Source organism: Thalassophryne amazonica, chromosome 8, assembly GCF_902500255.1.
Source record: "Thalassophryne amazonica chromosome 8, fThaAma1.1, whole genome shotgun sequence".
NCBI lineage: Eukaryota > Metazoa > Chordata > Actinopteri > Batrachoidiformes > Batrachoididae > Thalassophryne > Thalassophryne amazonica.
Genome location: NC_047110.1, coordinates 116,869,655 through 116,891,959, shown reverse-complemented (window position 1 = coordinate 116,891,959; position 22,305 = coordinate 116,869,655). Strand labels below are relative to the sequence as shown.

Genomic DNA, 22,305 nt, shown 5'->3' with positions numbered 1-22,305 from the left:
CAGACGGCGCATCAGGAATTAAAACAGACAAATAAAAAAAAAAACATTTTGAAATCAATTTATTTACAGAGAACCTTCAGTCAGAAGGTTCTCAAAGTGCTCGACATAAAAACACAAGAACCAACCAGACAAAAATTTAAACATTCATGAAAAAAATGAAATGATATACAGATTCTTTGTTTTCATTATAACGTGTACCACAAAAGGTATGTGCAGCCTTTCAGTGCAAATATAAACCTGAGTAAACCACAAGCAGACTGAGAAGGTCTGGAAAAGAAAATAAACATAAAATTTAACAGAATGAAAGAGGTGTGCCCAGAGCGCACATTAACACACAGGTGAGGTAATCAGTCACAGGTGATTTTATTAGTCACAGGTGAGTTAATCACAGCTGGTTTTATTAGTAACGTGAGGTAATCAGTCACAGGTGAGGTAATCAGTCACAGGTGAGTTAATCAGTCACAGATGATTTTATTAGTCACAGGTGAAGTCATCAGTCACAGGTGATTTTATTAGTCACAGGTGAGTTAATCACAGCTGGTTTTATTAGTAACGTGAGGTAATCAGTCACAGGTGAGGTAATCAGTCACAGGTGAGTTAATCAGTCACAGATGATTTTATTAGTCACAGGTGAAGTCATCAGTCACAGGTGATTTTATTAGTCACAGGTGAGTTAATCACAGCTGGTTTTATTAGTAACATGTGAGGTAATCAGTCACAGGTGAGGTAATCAGTCACAGGTGAGGTAATCAGTCACAAGTGATTTTATTAGTCACAGGTGAGGTAATCAGTCACAGGTGAGTTAATCACAGCTGGTTTTATTAGTAACATGTGACGTAATCAGTCACAGGTGAGGTAATCAGTCAGGTGAGGTCATCAGTCACATAGCAATCAATCAGTTTCAATCAATTTTATTTATATAGCGCCAAATCACAACAAACAGTTGCCCCAAGGCGCTTTATATTGTAAGGCAAGGCCATACAATAATTACGTAAAAACCCCAACGGTCAAAACGACCCCCTGTGAGCAAGCACTTGGTGACAGTGGAAAGGAAAAACTCCCTTTTAACAGGAAGAAACCTCCAGCAGAACCAGGCTCAGGGAGGGGCAGTCTTCTGCTGGGACTGGTTGCGGCTGAGGGAGAGAACCAGGAAAAAGACATGCTGTGGAGGGGAGCAGAGATCGATCACTAATGATTAAATGCAGAGTGGTGCATACAGAGCAAAAAGAGAAAGAAACACTCAGTGCATCATGGGAACCCCCCAGCAGTCTAAGTCTATAGCAGCATAACTAAGGGATGGTTCAGGGTCACCTGATCCAGCCCTAACTATAAGCTTTAGCAAAAAGGAAAGTTTTAAGCCTAATCTTAAAAGTAGAGAGGGTGTCTGTCTCCCTGATCTGAATTGGGAGCTGGTTCCACAGGAGAGGAGCCTGAAAGCTGAAGGCTCTGCCTCCCATTCTACTCTTACAAACCCTAGGAACTACAAGTACGCCTGCAGTCTGAGAGCGAAGCGCGCTATTGGGGTGATATGGTACTACGAGGTCCCTAAGATAAGATGGGACCTGATTATTCAAAACCTTATAAGTAAGAAGAAGAATTTTAAATTCTATTCTAGAATTAACAGGAAGCCAATGAAGAGAGGCCAATATGGGTGAGATATGCTCTCTCCTTCTAGTCCCCGTCAGTACTCTAGCTGCAGCATTTTGAATTAACTGAAGGCTTTTCAGGGAACTTTTAGGACAACCTGATAATAATGAATTACAATAGTCCAGCCTAGAGGAAATAAATGCATGAATTAGTTTTTCAGCATCACTCTGAGACAAGACCTTTCTAATTTTAGAGATATTGCGTAAATGCAAAAAAGCAGTCCTACATATTTGTTTAATATGCGCATTGAATGACATATCCTGATCAAAAATGACTCCAAGATTTCTCACAGTATTACTAGAGGTCAGGGTAATGCCATCCAGAGTAAGGATCTGGTTAGACACCATGTTTCTAAGATTTGTGGGGCCAAGTACAATAACTTCAGTTTTATCTGAGTTTAAAAGCAGGAAATTAGAGGTCATCCATGTCTTTATGTCTGTAAGACAATCCTGCAGTTTAGCTAATTGGTGTGTGTCCTCTGGCTTCATGGATAGATAAAGCTGGGTATCATCTGCGTAACAATGAAAATTTAAGCAATGCCGTCTAATAATACTGCCTAAGGGAAGCATGTATAAAGTGAATAAAATTGGTCCTAGCACAGAACCTTGTGTAACTCCATAATTAACCTTAGTCTGTGAAGAAGATTCCCCATTTACATGAACAAATTGTAATCTATTAGATAAATATGATTCAAACCACCGCAGCGCAGTGCCTTTAATACCTATGGCATGCTCTAATCTCTGTAATAAAATGTTATGGTCAACAGTATCAAAAGCAGCACTGAGGTCTAACAGAACAAGCACAGAGATGAGTCCACTGTCCGAGGCCATAAGAAGATCATTTGTAACCTTCACTAATGCTGTTTCTGTACTATGATGAATTCTAAACCCTGACTGAAACTCTTCAAATAGACCATTCCTCTGCAGATGATCAGTTAGCTGTTTTACAACTACCCTTTCAAGAATTTTTGAGAGAAAAGGAAGGTTGGAGATTGGCCTATAATTAGCTAAGATAGCTGGGTCAAGTGATGGCTTTTTAAGTAATGGTTTAATTACTGCCACCTTAAAAGCCTGTGGTACATAGCCAACTAACAAAGATAGATTGATCATATTTAAGATCGAAGCATTAAATAATGGTAGGGCTTCCTTGAGCAGCCTGGTAGGAATGGGGTCTAATAGACATGTTGATGGTTTGGATGAAGTAACTAATGAAAATAACTCAGACAGAACAATCTGAGAGAAAGAGTCTAACCAAATACCGGCATCACTGAAAGCAGCCAAAGATAACGATATGTCTTTGGGATGGTTATGAGTAATTTTTTCTCTAATAGTTAAAATTTTATTAGCAAAGAAAGTCATGAAGTCATTACTAGTTAAAGTTAAAGGAATACTCAGCTCAATAGAGCTCTGACTCTTTGTCAGCCTGGCTACAGTGCTGAAAAGAAACCTGGGGTTGTTCTTATTTTCTTCAATTAGTGATGAGTAGTAAGATGTCCTAGCTTTACGGAGGGCTTTTTTATAGAGCAACAGACTCTTTTTCCAGGCTAAGTGAAGATCTTCTAAATTAGTGAGACACCATTTCCTCTCCAACTTACGGGTTATCTGCTTTAAGCTGCGAGTTTGTGAGTTATACCACGGAGTCAGGCACTTCTGATTTAAGGCTCTCTTTTTCAGAGGAGCTACAGCATCCAAAGTTGTCTTCAATGAGGATGTAAAACTATTGACGAGATACTCTATCTCACTTACAGAGTTTAGGTAGCTACTCTGCACTGTGTTGGTATATGGCATTAGAGAACATAAAGAAGGAATCATATCCTTAAACCTAGTTACAGCGCTTTCTGAAAGACTTCTACTGTAATGAAACTTATTCCCCACTGCTGGGTAGTCCATCAGAGTAAATGTAAATGTTATTAAGAAATGATCAGACAGAAGGGAGTTTTCAGGGAATACTGTTAAGTCTTCAATTTCCATACCATAAGTCAGAACAAGATGTAAGATATGATTAAAGTGGTGGGTGGACTCATTTACATTTTGAGCAAAGCCAATTGAGTCTAATAATAGATTAAATGCAGTATTGAGGCTGTCATTCTCAGCATCTGTGTGGATGTTAAAATCGCCCACTATAATTATCTTATCTGAGCTAAGCACTAAGTCAGACAAAAGTTCTGAAAATTCACAGAGAAACTTACAGTAACGACCAGGAGGACGATAGATAATAACAAATAAAACTGTTTTTTGGGACTTCCAATTTGGATGGACAAGACTAAGAGTCAAGCTTTCAAATGAATTAAAGCTCTGTCTGGGTTTTTGATTAATTAATAAGCTGGAATGGAAGATTGCTGCTAATCCTCCGCCTCGGCCCGTGCTACGAGCATTCTGACAGTTAGTGTGACTCGGGGGTGTTGACTCATTTAAACTAACATATTCATCCTGCTGTAACCAGGTTTCTGTAAGGCAGAATAAATCAATATGTTGATCAATTATTATATCATTTACTAACAGGGACTTAGAAGAGAGAGACCTAATGTTTAATAGACCACATTTAACTGTTTTAGTCTGTGGTGCAGTTGAAGGTGCTATATTATTTTTTCTTTTTGAATTTTTATGCTTAAATAGATTTTTGCTGGTTATTGGTGGTCTGAGAGCAGGCACCGTCTCTACGGGGATGGGGTAATGAGGGGATGGCAGGGGGAGAGAAGCTGCAGAGAGGTGTGTAAGACTACAACTCTGCTTCCTGGTCCCAACCCTGGATAGTCACGGTTTGGAGGATTTAAGAAAATTGGCCAGATTTCTAGAAATGAGAGCTGCTCCATCCAAAGTGGGATGGATGCCGTCTCTCCTAACAAGACCAGGTTTTCCCCAGAAGCTTTGCCAATTATCTATGAAGCCCACCTCATTTTTTGGACACCACTCAGACAGCCAGCAATTCAAGGAGAACATGCGGCTAAACGTGTCACTCCCGGTCCGATTGGGGAGGGGCCCAGAGAAAACTACAGAGTCCGACATTGTTTTTGCAAAGTTACACACCGATTCAATGTTAATTTTAGTGACCTCCGATTGGCGTAACCGGGTGTCATTACTGCCGACGTGAATTACAATCTTACCAAATTTACGCTTAGCCTTAGCCAGCAGTTTCAAATTTCCTTCAATGTCGCCTGCTCTGGCCCCCGGAAGACAATTGACTATGGTTGCTGGTGTCGCTAACTTCACATTTCTCAAAACAGAGTCGCCAATAACCAGAGTTTGTTCCTCGGTGGGTGTGTCGCCGAGTGGGGAAAAACGGTTAGAAATGTGAACGGGTTGGCGGTGTACACGGGGCTTCTGTTTAGAACTACGCTTCCTCCTCACAGTCACCCAGTCGGCCTGCTTTCCCGGCTGCTCGGGATCTGCCAGAGGGAAAGTAACGGCGGCTAAGCTACCTTGGTCCGCACCGACTACAGGGGCCTGGCTAGCTGTAGAATTTTCCATGGTGCGGAGCCGAGTCTCCAATTCACCCAGCCTGGCCTCCAAAGCTACGAATAAGCTACACTTATTACAAGTACCATTACTGCTAAAGGAGGCCGAGGAATAACTAAACATTTCACACCCAGAGCAGAAAAGTGCGGGAGAGACAGGAGAAGCCGCCATGCTAAACCGGCTAAGAGCTAGTAGCTGCGCTAAGCTAGCGGATTCCTAAAAACATGCAAAGTGAATAACGTGTAAATAATTTAGAGGTGATTCAGCAGAGGGAGTGCTTTAGTTAAGGCACGTGAAGATAACACTGTGAAACAAATCGTTATCTAGGTAACTAGATCAATCTAACTGCGCAGATTAAACAGCTAACAGATACAGAAAAACACCGCTGTGCTCCGGAACAGGAAGTGATACAATACCGCAGTGAGAGCCAACCACCAGTCATATGAGGTCATCAGTCACAGGTGAGGTCATCAGTCACAGGTGAGGTCATCAGTCACAGGTTATTTTATTAGTGACAGGTGAGGTCATCAGTCACAGGTGAGGTCATCAGTCACAGGTTATTTTATTAGTGACAGGTGAGGTCATCAGTCACAGGTGAGGTCATCAGTCACAGGTTATTTTATTAGTGACAGGTGAGGTCATCAGTCACAGGTGAGGTCATCAGTCACAGGTGAGGTAATCAGTCACAGGTGATTTTATTAGTCACACGTGATTTTATTAGTCACAGTTGAGGTGAGACCACCAGTGAGAGCCAACTACCAGTCATATGAGGTCATCAGTCACAGGTGAGGTCATCAGTCACAGGTGAGGTCATCAGTCACAGGTTATTTTATTAGTGACAGGTGAGGTCATCAGTCACAGGTGAGGTAATCAGTCACAGGTGATTTTATTAGTCACATGTGATTAGTCACAGTTGAGGTGAGACCACCAGTGAGAGCCAACCACCAGTCATATGAGGTCATCAGTCACAGGTGAGGTCATCAGTCACAGGTTATTTTATTAGTGACAGGTGAGGTCATCAGTCACAGTTGAGGTAATCAGTCACAGATGATTTTATTAGTCACAGGTGAGGTAATCAGTCACAGGTGAGTTAATCACAGCTGGTTTTATTAGTAACACGTGAGGTAATCAGTCACAGATGACTTAGTACAGAAGATTTTATTAGTCACAGGTGAGGTAATCAGTCACAGGTGAGTTAATCACAGCTGGTTTCATTGGTCATATGTGAGGTAATCAGTCACAGATGACTTAGTCATAGAAGATTTTATTAGTCACGGGTGAGGTAATCAGTCACAGGTGAGGTAATCAGTCACAGATGATTTTATTAGTCACATGTGACGTAATCAGTCACAGGTGAGGTAATCAGTCACAGATGATTTTATTAGTCACATGTGACGTAATCAGTCACAGATGACTTAGTCACAGAAGATTTTATTAGTCACAGGTGAGGTAATCAGTCACAGGTGATTTTATTAGTCACAGGTGAGGTCACCAGTCACAGGTGAGGTAATCAGTCACAGGTGATTTTATTAGTCACAGTTGAGGTAATCAGTCACATGTGATTTTATTAGTCACATGTGAGGTAATCAGTCACAGATGACTTAGTACAGAAGATTTTATTAGTCACAGGTGAGGTAATCAGTCACAGGTGAGTTAATGACAGCTGGTTTCATTGGTCATATGTGAGGTAATCAGTCACAGGTGAGTTAATGACAGCTGGTTTCATTGGTCATATGTGAGGTAATCAGTCACAGGTGAGTTAATGACAGCTGGTTTCATTGGTCATATGTGAGGTAATCAGTCACAGATGACTTAGTCATAGAAGATTTTATTAGTCACGGGTGAGGTAATCAGTCACAGGTGATTTTATTAGTCACACATGAGGTGACCAGTCACAGGTGAGGTCATCAGTCACATATGAGGTCATCAGTCACAGGTGAGGTCATCAGTCACATATGAGGTCATCAGTCACAGGTGAGGTAATCGGTCACACGGAAGGTAATCAGTCACAGGTGAGTTAATCACAGCTGGTTTCATTGGTCATATGTGAGTTTTGGTAATCAGTCACAGGTGAGTTAATCACAGTTGGTTTCATTGGTCATATGTGAGTTTTGGTAATCAGTCACAGGTGAGTTAATCACAGCTGGTTTCATTGGTCATATGTGAGTTTTGGTAATCAGTCACAGGTGAGTTAATCACAGTTGGTTTCATTGGTCATATGTGAGTTTTGGTAATCAGTCACAGGTGAGTTAATCACAGTTGGTTTCATTGGTCATATGTGAGTTTTGGTAATCAGTCACAGGTGAGTTAATCACAGCTGGTTTCATTGGTCATATGTGAGTTTTGGTAATCAGTCACAGGTGAGTTAATCACAGTTGGTTTTATTAGTCACAGGTGAGGTAATTAGTCATAGGTGAGCAGTGGCAGTCCTAGAGTGATTTATTCCCCGGGCGAAACCCCCTGCGTGCACCCCCCCCACCCCCTACGCACACTAATGTGGCCACCACCTCCGCCCCACCACCCATGAAAACACTAACTTCATCCAGAACACCCACAATCCCACAAATGAACTCACAACAGCTATTTTCAAGAACAAATTTCAGGTTTTAATGTCTACTGCAATAACAAACACAAAGATTAACAATAATTCCTTCAATAAAGTTTTTGAACATAAAAAAACAAAAGACTCAGTGACTTCACATTACAACTATGTACAGTACAGGTATTTAAGAAAGCACAACTGCACTACAGCGCCACCTGATGGACAAAATATTGCACGTCATTCAGTTTTACCAACAGAGTGCACTTTGCATTATCATAGAGTATCATTCACCATAATGAACAAGACTTAAACCTCCATTAAAGTCGCACCATATAAATAACAAAAGAAGTTAATCTGTATATTACAGAATACCATGAAGTGACAAAAAATGTACAAAAAAACCCCCTATACATTAAAGTGGAAAAAATGGTAAAACACAATCATGTATCATAAATAAATGAACTAACGACAGAGGTAAATTCTACACCCATTAATGTACACATAAGAAGAAATAACAAACACTATTGTGTATCATAAGTAACAGGAAGCAACAAGTGAAGAAGTTAACACTCTTTAAAGGCAAAAATGGCAAACCACAATAATTTGTCATAAATAACAAGAAGTGCAAAAGAACTAAGAGGAAAACAGTCTATATACAAAAGTTTGCAGGAGGCATCATAACTGTTTTCCACAGTGCTCACTATCCGTGATGTGAAAGTCCATCCAGTAGGAGCATTTCTGGGCAACCTTGAGCAGCCTGCAGACTCAAGAAAAGACATCCTCTTTGTGGATTTAGAGAAAAATGTGGCAAACCCAGAGAGTGATGCAAAACATATTCTGCACTCAGATAAGCATTTAGCCCCCTGAGACAGAACCAGATTCAGTCTGTGAGCAGAGCAATGCACAAACATTGACCTGGGGGCTATTGCTTTAACTTTGGCCTGCAAACCATTGAGAGCTGAAGCCATGACAGCAGCCATTGCCGCTCTGCCGTAACGTAACCACGAACCCCCCCCGTCAGGACAGCCCCCCCCCCCCACCACGTTTTTTTTTTTTTACCATTTTTTTTTTCTGCATGGTCGTGCCACCCCCCCTCCCCACGATGCCGCCCCGGGCAGCTGCCCGGTCCGTCCGCCTCCAGGATCACCCCTGTAGGTGAGTTAATCACAGCTGGTTTCATTAGTCACTGGTGAGGTAATCAGTCACAGATGACTTACAGCTGGTTTCATTAGTCACTGGTGAGGTAATCAGTCACAGATGATTTACTCACAGCTGGTTTCATTAGTCACTGGTAAGGTAATCAGTCACAGATGACTTACAGCTGGTTTCATTAGTCACTGGTGAGGTAATCAGTCACAGATGATTTACTCACAGCTGGTTTCATTAGTCACTGGTGAGGTAATCAGTCACAGATGACTTACAGCTGGTTTCATTAGTCACTGGTGAGGTAATCAGTCACAGATGACTTACAGCTGGTTTCATTAGTCACTGGTGAGGTAATCAGTCACAGATGATTTACTCACAGCTGGTTTCATTAGTCACTGGTGAGGTAATCAGTCACAGATGACTACTCACAGCTGGTTTCATTAGTCACTGGTGAGGTAATCAGTCACAGAAGACTTACAGCTGGTTTCATTAGTCACTGGTGAGGTAATCAGTCACAGATGACTTACAGCTGGTTTCATTAGTCACTGGTGAGGTAATCAGTCACAGATGATTTACTCACAGCTGGTTTCATTAGTCACTGGTGAGGTAATCAGTCACAGATGACTTACAGCTGGTTTCATTAGTCACTGGTGAGGTAATCAGTCACAGATGACTTACAGCTGGTTTCATTAGTCACTGGTGAGGTAATCAGTCACAGATGACTTACAGCTGGTTTCATTAGTCACTGGTGAGGTAATCAGTCACAGATGATTTACTCACAGCTGGTTTCATTAGTCACTGGTGAGGTAATCAGTCACAGATGACTTACAGCTGGTTTCATTAGTCACTGGTGAGGTAATCAGTCACAGATGACTTACAGCTGGTTTCATTAGTCACTGGTGAGGTAATCAGTCACAGATGACTTACAGCTGGTTTCATTAGTCACTGGTGAGGTAATCAGTCACAGATGATTTACTCACAGCTGGTTTCATTAGTCACTGGTGAGGTAATCAGTCACAGAAGACTTACAGCTGGTTTCATTAGTCACTGGTGAGGTAATCAGTCACAGATGACTTACAGCTGGTTTCATTAGTCACTGGTAAGGTAATCAGTCACAGATGACTTACAGCTGGTTTCATTAGTCACTGGTGAGGTAATCAGTCACAGATGATTACTCACAGCTGGTTTCATTAGTCACTGGTGAGGTAATCAGTCACAGATGATTACTCACAGCTGGTTTCATTAGTCACTGGTGAGGTAATCAGTCACAGAATGACTACAGCTGGTTTCATTAGTCACTGGTGAGGTAATCAGTCACAGATGACTTACAGCTGGTTTCATTAGTCACTGGTGAGGTAATCAGTCACAGATGACTTACAGCTGGTTTCATTAGTCACTGGTGAGGTAATCAGTCACAGATGATTTACTCACAGCTGGTTTCATTAGTCACTGGTAAGGTAATCAGTCACAGAAGACTTACAGCTGGTTTCATTAGTCACTGGTGAGGTAATCAGTCACAGATGATTTACAGCTGGTTTCATTAGTCACTGGTGAGGTAATCAGTCACAGATGACTTACAGCTGGTTTCATTAGTCACTGGTGAGGTAATCAGTCACAGAAGACTTACAGCTGGTTTCATTAGTCACTGGTGAGGTAATCAGTCACAGATGATTTACTCACAGCTGGTTTCATTAGTCACTGGTAAGGTAATCAGTCACAGATGATTTACTCACAGCTGGTTTCATTAGTCACTGGTGAGGTAATCAGTCACAGAAGACTTACAGCTGGTTTCATTAGTCACTGGTGAGGTAATCAGTCACAGATGATTTACAGCTGGTTTCATTAGTCACTGGTGAGGTAATCAGTCACAGAAGGATTACTACAGCTGGTTTCATTAGTCACTGGTAAGGTAATCAGTCACAGATGATTTACTCACAGCTGGTTTCATTAGTCACTGGTGAGGTAATCAGTCACAGAAGACTTACAGCTGGTTTTATTAGTCACTGGTGAGGTAATCAGTCACAGATGACTTACAGCTGGTTTCATTAGTCACTGGTGAGGTAATCAGTCACAGATGACTTACAGCTGGTTTCATTAGTCACTGGTGAGGTAATCAGTCACAGATGATTTACTCACAGCTGGTTTCATTAGTCACTGGTGAGGTAATCAGTCACAGATGACTTACAGCTGGTTTCATTAGTCACTGGTGAGGTAATCAGTCACAGATGATTACTCACAGCTGGTTTCATTAGTCACTGGTGAGGTAATCAGTCACAGAAGACTTACAGCTGGTTTCATTAGTCACTGGTGAGGTAATCAGTCACAGATGATTTACAGCTGGTTTCATTAGTCACTGGTGAGGTAATCAGTCACAGATGATTACTCACAGCTGGTTTCATTAGTCACTGGTGAGGTAATCAGTCACAGATGACTTACAGCTGGTTTCATTAGTCACTGGTAAGGTAATCAGTCACAGATGACTTACAGCTGGTTTCATTAGTCACTGGTAAGGTAATCAGTCACAGATGATTTACTCACAGCTGGTTTCATTAGTCACTGGTGAGGTAATCAGTCACAGAAGACTTACAGCTGGTTTTATTAGTCACTGGTGAGGTAATCAGTCACAGATGATTTACAGCTGGTTTCATTAGTCACTGGTGAGGTAATCAGTCACAGATGACTTACAGCTGGTTTCATTAGTCACTGGTGAGGTAATCAGTCACAGAAGACTTACAGCTGGTTTCATTAGTCACTGGTAAGGTAATCAGTCACAGATGATTTACTCACAGCTGGTTTCATTAGTCACTGGTAAGGTAATCAGTCACAGATGATTTACTCACAGCTGGTTTCATTAGTCACTGGTGAGGTAATCAGTCACAGAAGACTTACAGCTGGTTTCATTAGTCACTGGTGAGGTAATCAGTCACAGATGATTTACAGCTGGTTTCATTAGTCACTGGTGAGGTAATCAGTCACAGAAGAGTTACAGCTGGTTTCATTAGTCACTGGTAAGGTAATCAGTCACAGATGATTTACTCACAGCTGGTTTCATTAGTCACTGGTAAGGTAATCAGTCACAGAAGACTTACAGCTGGTTTCATTAGTCACTGGTGAGGTAATCAGTCACAGATGACTTACAGCTGGTTTCATTAGTCACTGGTGAGGTAATCAGTCACAGATGATTACTCACAGCTGGTTTCATTAGTCACTGGTGAGGTAATCAGTCACAGATGATTTACTCACAGCTGGTTTCATTAGTCACTGGTGAGGTAATCAGTCACAGATGACTTACAGCTGGTTTCATTAGTCACTGGTGAGGTAATCAGTCACAGATGACTTACAGCTGGTTTCATTAGTCACTGGTGAGGTAATCAGTCACAGATGACTTACAGCTGGTTTCATTAGTCACTGGTGAGGTAATCAGTCACAGATGATTTACTCACAGCTGGTTTCATTAGTCACTGGTGAGGTAATCAGTCACAGAAGACTTACAGCTGGTTTCATTAGTCACTGGTGAGGTAATCAGTCACAGAAGACTTACAGCTGGTTTCATTAGTCACTGGTGAGGTAATCAGTCACAGATGACTTACAGCTGGTTTCATTAGTCACTGGTAAGGTAATCAGTCACAGATGACTTACAGCTGGTTTCATTAGTCACTGGTGAGGTAATCAGTCACAGATGATTTACTCACAGCTGGTTTCATTAGTCACTGGTAAGGTAATCAGTCACAGATGATTACTTACAGCTGGTTTCATTAGTCACTGGTGAGGTAATCAGTCACAGATGTACTTACAGCTGGTTTCATTAGTCACTGGTAAGGTAATCAGTCACAGATGATTACTCACAGCTGGTTTTATTAGTCACTGGTGAGGTAATCAGTCACAGATGATTACTCACAGCTGGTTTCATTAGTCACTGGTAAGGTAATCAGTCACAGATGACTTACAGCTGGTTTCATTAGTCACTGGTGAGGTAATCAGTCACAGATGACTTACAGCTGGTTTCATTAGTCACTGGTGAGGTAATCAGTCACAGATGATTACTCACAGCTGGTTTCATTAGTCACTGGTGAGGTAATCAGTCACAGATGACTTACAGCTGGTTTCATTAGTCACTGGTGAGGTAATCAGTCACAGATGATTTACTCACAGCTGGTTTCATTAGTCACTGGTAAGGTAATCAGTCACAGATGATTTACTCACAGCTGGTTTCATTAGTCACTGGTGAGGTAATCAGTCACAGAAGACTTACAGCTGGTTTCATTAGTCACTGGTGAGGTAATCAGTCACAGATGACTTACAGCTGGTTTCATTAGTCACTGGTGAGGTAATCAGTCACAGATGACTTACAGCTGGTTCATTAGTCACTGGTAGGTAATCAGTCACAGAATGACTTACAGCTGGTTTCATTAGTCACTGGTAGGGTAATCAGTCACAGATGATTTACTCACAGCTGGTTTCATTAGTCACTGGTGAGGTAATCAGTCACAGAAGACTTACCAGCTGGTTTCATTAGTCACTGGTAAGGTAATCAGTCACAGAAGACTTACAGCTGGTTTCATTAGTCACTGGTGAGGTAATCAGTCACAGATGATTTACTCACAGCTGGTTTCATTAGTCACTGGTGAGGTAATCAGTCACAGATGATTTACTCACAGCTGGTTTCATTAGTCACTGGTGAGGTAATCAGTCACAGATGACTTACAGCTGGTTTCATTAGTCACTGGTAAGGTAATCTGTCACAGATGACTTACAGCTGGTTTCATTAGTCACTGGTGAGGTAATCAGTCACAGAAGACTTACAGCTGGTTTTATTAGTCACTGGTGAGGTAATCAGTCACAAATGATTTACTCACAGCTGGTTTCATTAGTCACTGGTGAGGTAATCAGTCACAGAAGACTTACAGCTGGTTTCATTAGTCACTGGTGAGGTAATCAGTCACAGAAGACTTACAGCTGGTTTCATTAGTCACTGGTGAGGTAATCAGTCACAGATGACTTACAGCTGGTTTCATTAGTCACTGGTGAGGTAATCAGTCACAGATGATTTACTCACAGCTGGTTTCATTAGTCACTGGTGAGGTAATCAGTCACAGATGATTTACTCACAGCTGGTTTCATTAGTCACTGGTGAGGTAATCAGTCACAAATGATTTACTCACAGCTGGTTTCATTAGTCACTGGTGAGGTAATCAGTCACAGAAGACTTACAGCTGGTTTCATTAGTCACTGGTGAGGTAATCAGTCACAGAAGACTTACAGCTGGTTTCATTAGTCACTGGTGAGGTAATCAGTCACAGATGACTTACAGCTGGTTTCATTAGTCACTGGTGAGGTAATCAGTCACAGATGATTTACTCACAGCTGGTTTCATTAGTCACTGGTGAGGTAATCAGTCACAGATGACTTACCAGCTGGTTTCATTAGTCACTGGTGAGGTAATCAGTCACAGATGACTTACAGCTGGTTTCATTAGTCACTGGTAAGGTAATCAGTCACAGATGACTTACAGCTGGTTTCATTAGTCACTGGTGAGGTAATCAGTCACAGAATGATTTACTCACAGCTGGTTTCATTAGTCACTGGTGAGGTAATCAGTCACAGATGATTACTCACAGCTGGTTTCATTAGTCACTGGTGAGGTAATCAGTCACAGAAGACTTACAGCTGGTTTCATTAGTCACTGGTGAGGTAATCAGTCACAGATGACTTACAGCTGGTTTCATTAGTCACTGGTGAGGTAATCAGTCACAGATGACTTACAGCTGGTTTCATTAGTCACTGGTGAGGTAATCAGTCACAGATGACTTACAGCTGGTTTCATTAGTCACTGGTGAGGTAATCAGTCACAGATGATTACCTCACAGCTGGTTTCATTAGTCACTGGTGAGGTAATCAGTCACAGATGATTACTCACAGCTGGTTTCATTAGTCACTGGTGAGGTAATCAGTCACAGATGATTTACTCACAGCTGGTTTCATTAGTCACTGGTGAGGTAATCAGTCACAGAAGACTTACAGCTGGTTTCATTAGTCACTGGTGAGGTAATCAGTCACAGATGACTTACAGCTGGTTTCATTAGTCACTGGTGAGGTAATCAGTCACAGATGATTTACTCACAGCTGGTTTCATTAGTCACTGGTGAGGTAATCAGTCACAGATGACTTACAGCTGGTTTCATTAGTCACTGGTGAGGTAATCAGTCACAGATGACTTACAGCTGGTTTCATTAGTCACTGGTGAGGTAATCAGTCACAGATGATTTACTCACAGCTGGTTTCATTAGTCACTGGTGAGGTAATCAGTCACAGATGACTTACAGCTGGTTTCATTAGTCACTGGTAAGGTAATCAGTCACAGATGACTTACAGCTGGTTTCATTAGTCACTGGTGAGGTAATCAGTCACAGAAGACTTACAGCTGGTTTCATTAGTCACTGGTGAGGTAATCAGTCACAGAAGACTTACAGCTGGTTTCATTAGTCACTGGTGAGGTAATCAGTCACAGATGACTTACAGCTGGTTTCATTAGTCACTGGTGAGGTAATCAGTCACAGATGACTTACAGCTGGTTTCATTAGTCACTGGTGAGGTAATCAGTCACAGATGATTTACTCACAGCTGGTTTCATTAGTCACTGGTGAGGTAATCAGTCACAGATGACTTACAGCTGGTTTCATTAGTCACTGGTGAGGTAATCAGTCACAGATGATTTACTCACAGCTGGTTTCATTAGTCACTGGTAAGGTAATCAGTCACAGATGACTTACAGCTGGTTTCATTAGTCACTGGTGAGGTAATCAGTCACAGATGACTTACAGCTGGTTTCATTAGTCACTGGTGAGGTAATCAGTCACAGATGATTTACTCACAGCTGGTTTCATTAGTCACTGGTGAGGTAATCAGTCACAGATGACTTACAGCTGGTTTCATTAGTCACTGGTGAGGTAATCAGTCACAGATGACTTACAGCTGGTTTCATTAGTCACTGGTGAGGTAATCAGTCACAGATGACTTACAGCTGGTTTCATTAGTCACTGGTGAGGTAATCAGTCACAGATGATTTACTCACAGCTGGTTTCATTAGTCACTGGTAAGGTAATCAGTCACAGATGACTTACAGCTGGTTTCATTAGTCACTGGTAAGGTAATCAGTCACAGATGACTTACTCACAGCTGGTTTCATTAGTCACTGGTAAGGTAATCAGTCACAGATGACTTACAGCTGGTTTCATTAGTCACTGGTAAGGTAATCAGTCACAGATGACTTACTCACAGCTGGTTTCATTAGTCACTGGTAAGGTAATCAGTCACAGATGATTTACTCACAGCTGGTTTCATTAGTCACTGGTGAGGTAATCAGTCACAGATGACTTACAGCTGGTTTTATTAGTCACTGGTGAGGTAATCAGTCACAGATGACTTACAGCTGGTTTCATTAGTCACTGGTGAGGTAATCAGTCACAGATGATTACTACAGCTGGTTTCATTAGTCACTGGTGAGGTAATCAGTCACAGATGATTACTACAGCTGGTTTCATTAGTCACTGGTGAGGTAATCAGTCACAGATGACTTACAGCTGGTTCATTAGTCACTGGTGAGGTAATCAGTCACAGAAGACTTACAGCTGGTTTCATTAGTCACTGGTAAGGTAATCAGTCACAGATGACTTACAGCTGGTTTCATTAGTCACTGGTGAGGTAATCAGTCACAGATGATTTACTCACAGCTGGTTTCATTAGTCACTGGTAAGGTAATCAGTCACAGATGATTACTCACAGCTGGTTTCATTAGTCACTGGTAAGGTAATCAGTCACAGATGATTTACTCACAGCTGGTTTCATTAGTCACTGGTGAGGTAATCAGTCACAGATGATTTACTCACAGCTGGTTTCATTAGTCACTGGTAAGGTAATCAGTCACAGATGATTTACTCACAGCTGGTTTCATTAGTCACTGGTGAGGTAATCAGTCACAGAAGACTTACAGCTGGTTTCATTAGTCACTGGTGAGGTAATCAGTCACAGATGATTTACTCACAGCTGGTTTCATTAGTCACTGGTGAGGTAATCAGTCACAGATGACTTACAGCTGGTTTCATTAGTCACTGGTGAGGTAATCAGTCACAGATGACTTACAGCTGGTTTCATTAGTCACTGGTGAGGTAATCAGTCACAGATGACTTACAGCTGGTTTCATTAGTCACTGGTGAGGTAATCAGTCACAGATGATTTACTCACAGCTGGTTTCATTAGTCACTGGTAAGGTAATCAGTCACAGATGACTTACAGCTGGTTTCATTAGTCACTGGTAAGGTAATCAGTCACAGATGACTTACTCACAGCTGGTTTCATTAGTCACTGGTGAGGTAATCAGTCACAGATGACTTACAGCTGGTTTCATTAGTCACTGGTAAGGTAATCAGTCACAGATGACTTACAGCTGGTTTCATTAGTCACTGGTGAGGTAATCAGTCACAGATGATTTACTCACAGCTGGTTTCATTAGTCACTGGTAGGTAATCAGTCACAGATGATTACTCACAGCTGGTTTCATTAGTCACTGGTGAGGTAATCAGTCACAGATGACTTACTCACAGCTGGTTTCATTAGTCACTGGTAAGGTAATCAGTCACAGATGACTTACAGCTGGTTTCATTAGTCACTGGTAAGGTAATCAGTCACAGATGACTTACAGCTGGTTTCATTAGTCACTGGTGAGGTAATCAGTCACAGATGATTTACTCACAGCTGGTTTCATTAGTCACTGGTAAGGTAATCAGTCACAGATGATTTACTCACAGCTGGTTTCATTAGTCACTGGTAAGGTAATCAGTCACAGATGATTTACTCACAGCTGGTTTCATTAGTCACTGGTAAGGTAATCAGTCACAGATGATTTACTCACAGCTGGTTTCATTAGTCACTGGTGAGGTAATCAGTCACAGATGATTTACTCACAGCTGGTTTCATTAGTCACTGGTAAGGTAATCAGTCACAGATGATTTACTTACAGCTGGTTTCATTAGTCACTGGTGAGGTAATCAGTCACAGATGATTTACTCACAGCTGGTTTCATTAGTCACTGGTGAGGTAATCAGTCACAGAAGACTTACAGCTGGTTTCATTAGTCACTGGTGGGTGGGTTTTCAACTAAACAAGCAGGTCTTGTTTTGTCAGTGAGTCTGTTTAACTTTCTGATCTATTTGTGATACACATTGTTTTAATGTCTTTTTTTAATTGTTAGTTTATTTTTTCACCAGAAAAGGTGGACTTACAGAAACTTCCTCCATCTCCTCCCGCTAGCACCATCAATCACAGTCCAATCAGACACAACAACTTCATCAAGGAGTCCAGAACCAGCCCTTATAGGTCCACAGTTCCTCAGATGTTGCTGCACCAAACCAAAGAACAGTCTGACCTTCAGAGGCTCAGTGGAAAACTGGGAGCTGCAGATTATCTGAGGAAAGCCTCACTTAATCTAATTAGACAATCTGTGAGCGCTGCTGGTGCTCAGGACAGACACCCGATTCCAACCAGGCCCACACCAGCCACAACCGGTCCAAGGCCTCCTGTGCTCGTTTCTCAGTCTGAGAACTGCTTCGGGAAGAACCACAGGTGGACCTGAACAATCCTTCAACAGCATGAGACAGGACATGCCCACTTAAGGTTTCTTTCTGGACTTGTGAACCAATCAGAAGAGACCAGGCTCTCAAACCACAGCACGTGCTGCTCGTTGCTGCCACGTGGATCAGTAAAGATGTATAAGAACATAAAACTGAAATACTTTGATTCATTGATCAATGTTTTACTTGTACTAGTCTCTGATGGTACCACCCTCTTTCCACGTCAGATGAGCGCATTTCTATTAGTTTTTGTCCTTTTTTATAACAAGCTGCTGTCATGTCTCTGTGTTTTATGATCTTATCAGTGACACTGTAACCTCTGATTAGGTGGTTTGTGCAAGAACAAGTGCCAGTTCAAAAACCGTTTCAATCATAATTAATTTTAAGGGAAGTTGTTCCAGTGAGACACTGACTCACACACAGTTTGTCTCACAGACTCCATCAGTGTCTCATGAATCCTGCATATTTCATGGGACTGATGTTGGTTCTTTTAGTACATAGATGTGGATCCATCAGCAGTTTATATATCTCTTCTTTTTATTCATTTATCAACAGAAGTGTCAAAATTGTTCCCTTTAGCTGTAAATGAATCTGAAGAGAGGGCCATGGACCAAAATTATTTATCTTGTGTGAATTGCATACGACGTACGGTGCATCCAGAAAGTATTCACAGCACTTCACTTTTTCTACATTTTATGTTACAGCCTTATTCCAAAATGGAGTAAATTCATTTTTTCCCCACAAACTTCTACACACAATACCCCATAATGACATGAAAAAGTTGTTTTGATATATATATATATATCAATCAATCAATCAAATTTTTTTTTATATAGCGCCAAATCACAACAAACAGTTGCCCCAAGGCGCTTTATATTGTAAGGCAAGGCCATACAATAATTATGTAAAACCCCAACGGTCAAAACGACCCCCTGTGAGCAAGCACTTGGCTACAGTGGGAAGGAAAAACTCCCTTTTAACAGGAAGAAACCTCCAGCAGAACCAGGCTCAGGGAGGGGCAGTCTTCTGCTGGGACTGGTTGGGGCTGAGGGAGAGAACCAGGAAAAAGACATGCTGTGGAGGGGAGCAGAGATCGATCACTAATGATTAAATGCAGAGTGGTGCATACAGAGCAAAAAGAGAAAGAAACAGTGCATCATGGGAACCCCCCAGCAGTCTACGACTATAGCAGCATAACTAAGGGATGGTTCAGGGTCACCTGATCCAGCCCTAACTATAAGCTTTAGCAAAAAGGAAAGTTTTAAGCCTAATCTTAAATAAATAAATATATATATCCCTTACCTTCACCAACACACCTGCATCGTGTTTCACTAATCACACCACCAGTTATTTAAGCCCTCACAGTCTCACAGCTCACTGCCAGATCGTCAACTTTGTGTCACTTTCCAGCCTCTGTCTCATGCCTAGTTTCATCCAGCTTATTTTTTTTTTTGACCTTGCTTGTTTATGACCTCAAGTTCTGTCTTGCCTGTGATTGCCCTTACGCTGTGTATTTTGACCTGTGCCTATTTTTTGACTACGCCTCTGTTTCTTGTCTGCCTGCTACCTCTGCCATGCTGCTGGACCACACATGTATCAACCACCTGCCTGTTGAGCAAATTAAACCCCTTTTTTTGAACTCTATCAGTTGTGTGAGTTTGCAGTTGTGTCCTTACGGTTTGTGCCATGCCTGATAGTTTTTACAATAACCTTAGTGACATGAAATTTGGGGTTCCGCAGGGGTCTTCTCCCTTTATATAGCACCCTTGGGCACATATGGCGGCATTTTGGGGTTACCTTTCACTGCTATGCTGATGATACTCAGTTATAGTACATGCCGATAACTGCTGGTAATCTCGTTCACATAAAAACCTAAGAAGATTGCCTTGTATCAGTGAAAAGCTGGATGTCTAGAAACTTTCTTTTAAACTCTGATAAGACTGAAATGATGGTTCTTGGTCCAGTGAGACATCGGCATCAATTTGACCAGTTAACGCTCAGCCTAGGCTCGTGTGTCATACATCACACTGACAAAGTGAGGAACCTTGAGGTAATTTTTTATCCTTCGTTGTCCTTTGGCCTCCACATTAGAAATATTATGAGGACTGCTTTCTTCCACCTGTGAAATATAATGAAGATTCGTCCCATCCTGTCTATGGCTGATGCTGAGACCCTGATTCATGTGTTTGTCTCTTCTGGATTGGACTACTGCAATGTTCTATTTTCTGGTTTATCCATACATGTCAACCTATATGGATTGTCTGTAAATTATACGGATTTTTCCGAGTTTCAGAGTCATATGGACATGCAAATAAAGTTTGACGGATATTCAGGGTTTTCAGTTGTAAATTTTTTTACTGTTTTTTCTTAACTCGGTGGACTTTCGGCCAGCCGTCCACCAACTTTGTCCTCCTCATAGAAGCCGTGTGATGACGTGCGCAATGTAAGCGTCCAATCGGAATTGGCTCACTGTCACATGGTTTTCCAATATCTAATCGTAGGACAGAGCAGTCTCAGATGGAAGCGCCAAAGATTGTTAGGAGCAGTGATCTGTTACTCTGTGAGTTCGTTTCTGTAAAAATATGAAACAGCAGGACCTTCGTGGCCGGGACGACGGTGGGGATCGAACCCACGCGGCTCACACAAAAGACCATTCCTCTACCAGGTCAGCCAAAGGGGAACTCCCCATTAGCCAAGCTAGCGGGAACGTCTTTTCAATTGGGACCTGGGACTTTCATCCTGCTACAAATAGAACAGCTGTGTGACACTATATTGAGTTTGTACAAAATACCTACAGTTTACTTGTAGACATTGATTTTATTGACAGCAAGCAATTTTACTGTGGAGCAAGAGGATTTAAGTGTGTGTACTGTAATAAAACTGATTTTGGTGCGATTTAGGAGGTTATAAGGATTTTGTGTTGATTTTATGGATTTTATCACTTGGTTATACAGGTGGACCCTCAAAGAGGTTGACTTGTATGAATTCATCTGTTCTTTTGCCCAACAAAAGAACAGATGAACATAGGCCTCTAGGAATAATGCCTTGTCTGATAAAGTCACTCAAGATAACTGCGTGCAAATGCATCTTTGTTTGTCATTTGGACAGATGCTGCAGATCAATAGACAATTCATTTGGTTAAGAAGCATTGTCAAACAAAGATTCACTGAAGATAATCTCTTCTCCGTTGTTGGTTGAATTTGAAAAGTCTGGTCCATGCGGGCAGCATTCTGCATTTCTGGCTGCATGGACATCTTGCTTTTGGGTGCTGGATGCAGGATATCAATAGAAGGAAGAAAATGCAAAAACGCACGCACAAAAATCTTACTTGAGGTGCAGATGAAGAGGCGGTAGACTCAAAATTACTAAATACAGCATCGCTAATATTATCTTAATTAGGGTAATGTTATCTCAATAAAATTTTGACATCTGCAACAGGAGTGTGCGATGCTGTATTTAGATGAGCTTAGCCCACATGGTTCCGTGCTAATTAAGAGGCGGACTTTACTTTGTGAAATCCTTCTCTTATTGGCCCCTGTGGGCATTGGAGGGAGGTCCATCCCCTTGCCCCAGGCCCGTGCAGTAACGGGAGATATATGATTTATAATTGTAACCTAACTCTCTTTATCTTAAGTGGTACAAACCGGTTAAATCCAGTTCTACATGCACATACCAAGAAAGAACAAAAGAAAATAAGAATAAGAATGAAACTAAAAGTATAACCCTAAATGAAATAACTACCTTAATACCAAAACAAGTATAGAAAACTAATAAAGAAAACCATAAATGAACACAGAAATATATCTAACATCAGCAGACAGCGGTTTTGGTTCATGGCGGATAACTCACGCAAGGCCTCATGGGGGCTCAGAATAAGGTGGATTGGGGG

At 41.6% G+C, this 22,305-nt stretch overlaps 1 protein-coding gene across 1 annotated transcript in view; it reads right to left on the bottom strand.

Annotated features, from left to right (window-relative positions):
- LOC117516389 (plasma membrane calcium-transporting ATPase 1-like) overlaps positions 1 to 18,341 on the bottom strand; it is a 169,497-nt gene extending 151,156 nt beyond the window's left edge. The window contains exon 1 of the mRNA XM_034177366.1: positions 18,069 to 18,341. The gene's annotated coding sequence lies outside the window, so the exon portion shown is untranslated. The remainder of the gene's footprint in view (positions 1 to 18,068) is intronic.
- Positions 18,342 to 22,305: the final 3,964 nt, after the last annotated feature.